This window comes from Dromaius novaehollandiae, unplaced genomic scaffold (genome assembly GCF_036370855.1).
Source record: "Dromaius novaehollandiae isolate bDroNov1 unplaced genomic scaffold, bDroNov1.hap1 HAP1_SCAFFOLD_122, whole genome shotgun sequence".
In the NCBI taxonomy this organism is placed as follows: domain Eukaryota; kingdom Metazoa; phylum Chordata; class Aves; order Casuariiformes; family Dromaiidae; genus Dromaius; species Dromaius novaehollandiae.
The window spans coordinates 82,501-85,000 of NW_026991293.1; positions in this window are offsets into that span (position 1 = coordinate 82,501).

Here is a 2,500-nt window from a genome sequence, read left to right on the forward strand (position 1 = left end):
CGAGGAAAGCGGCCCCTCGCCGCTCCAGCGGGCAGCACCTCGCACACCACGGGGCGCGCGCTGGAGAGGAGACCCCCCTGCCTGAACATCGGACACCGCCGCGCACCCTGTGACGGGGAGCACGGAAGAGCCGACCCGCCGGGGGCCCTCTCCGACGCGACCCGAACGGCCTCATCGATCGATCGAGATCGGTCAGGTCCTGAGCCAACTGCCCTGCCCGGCGTGGCCACCGAGGAGGCAGCCAGCGGCGGGCGCTGCGTGGGGGTGAGGGAGCAGCGTCTGCCAGAGGTGCCCGCTCGAGCCTGAACACCGGCCACCCCCCCGCGCTCCCTGGGACAGGGCGAGCAGGGAAGCACCGGCCCGCCGAGGGGCCTCTGCGACGTGTCCCGGGACGCCTCAGCGGGCGCTGCGTGCGGGTAGGGATGGGATCGGCAGCCGGAGCGCTGGCATCGCCCCGCGCTGCCTGCGGCGGAGAACCCCGAAGCCGGAGCCGCACGGGGCACCCCCGTGCCCCCCTTCGCTCTCGCTCTTGCTCTCGCCGGGCCAACCCGCGCTCCAGCCACTAGCCGCCGGCGAGCCCGCTCTCCGCGCTTCCTGGCACCTGGGACACGCTCGCGGGGCTGCCAGGGAGCTGCCGGGAGGCCGCCGCACCAAGCGCGCTCCGGTGGAGAGAACCGGGACGGGACCGCTCCTGCCTGCCCTCACAGGCCGCCTCACCCCTCTCGCAAGTCGGCTGCATGCGCAGGGGGCGCCCGGGAGCCAGTCTCCGGAAGGTGAGTGGTTGCTCACCTCTCTCCCCTACAGTCGTACCGCTAAGTCAGGCGGCGCCGGAGAGCCAAAGGACACCCGCCCCTCCTACCGGGGAGGGGCGCGGGAATGGCCCACGTCTACGATGACGTAACTGGAGGCAGCGACGCAGAGCGACCCCTTTCGCCGCTCCAGAGGAAAGCCGGGGGAAACAGGTCTACCGGTCACCACCCCGAAGGGCGGCCAAGTCTCGCCGGAGCCGGGTAGACCTGCTGACAGCGTGGGAGGCGGACCCGGGAGACGGCCTGCCACTTCCTCGCGCCTCCCGGAGCCCGGTCGACCGGCTGGCCGAGCCCCAAGCCCGGAGCCGGGTAGACCGGCACGCCGCGCGCCCCAGGCAGCCTCGCGGAGCCCGGTCGACCAGCTCGCCCCTCCGCGACCCCCGGATCCAGGTCGACCTGCTCGCCTCCGCGAGACCCAGCGGAGCCGCGTCGACCGGCTCGCCCCTCCGAGACTCCCGGAGCCGGTAGACCCTCTGGCCGCCGCCAAGGCAGCCTCCCAGGCCCGGGGGCGTGGGCCGGCCGCTGCCACGGCGGACCCGCTGCGCCGGCCGCTACCGGGACGGCCCGCCGCGCACCCCCGGTCGTCCGCCCCCCCCCCCCCCCCCCCCCGGCTCGAGCGCTTCGCTTGTTTGTTTGTTCGTTTCTTTCGGGGCAAGGGGTTCCGCTCGCTTCTTTTTGGGGTCGTGTTGTTTTTCGGGTTTGCTCTTGTTTCTTTGCGTTTCCGAGCACGCGCGTCTTTTCCCCTCCTTTTCCTGCCTTGCTGATTTTTCTCGGTTTTCTGTGTGGGAGCGCGGTGCCCCCCCCCCCCCCCCCGCCCCGCCCCGGCACGCGGTCCTACAGCAGGGGAAGGTGCTCACTTACGAATCTAGGTCTCTAGGTCTTGTCTGTCTGTCTGTCTGTCTGTCTGTCTGCCTTTTATTCCTTTCTTTCTTTTCCTCTTTCTTCCTTTCTTTCTTTCTTCTTGCCCGGCCGCTGCCGCCCCTTACCCCCTCCCTTTCCTGGTGCCTGCCTTGCTCCCCTCGCACTGCTTTCAACGCCCCGCCTCAGCAGAAATCCCTGACCCCGGGCTGACCGGCGCCCCGAGGCAGCAGGGGGGCCCCGGGGCGGGGCACGCGCGCACACAAACACACACTCCACACAGGCGCCGTCAGCGGGGCAGGGCGGCACTGGCCCGCCAACAACCCGTGATACCGCGCCTGGCGCGCGCCCCCCGCCCCCCCCCCCCAACAAGGCAGCGGAGGGTGCTTGTGTGCGAACCCGCGCCGTTCGCGCCTTTTTTTTTTTTTTTAATCGGTTCTCGCGCCGTCCGCCCGCCGGCCCCCCCCCGCGCCCCCCCCCCCCCCCCCCGCCCGCCTTTTCGCCGCCGCCAAGCCTGCTTGTTCCCTCACGTTCCCCGGCCGGGGCCGTTCCGTTCCGAAGCCTCGGGGTTCCGCGCGCCTCTGGGAGCCGAGGCGGAATCTTCGCGCCCCCCCCCCACCCCCCCCCGCGCGCCCCCCCCCCCACCCCGCCCCGACCCCCGTTCCGTTCCGAAGCCTCGGGGTTCCGCGCGCCTCTGGGAGCCGAGGCGGAATCTTCGCGCCCCCCCCCACCCCCCCCGCGCGCCCCCCCCCCCCACCCCGCCCCGACCCCCGTTCCGTTCCGAAGCCTCGGGGTTCCGCGCGCCTCTGGGAGCCGAGGCGGAATCTTCGCGC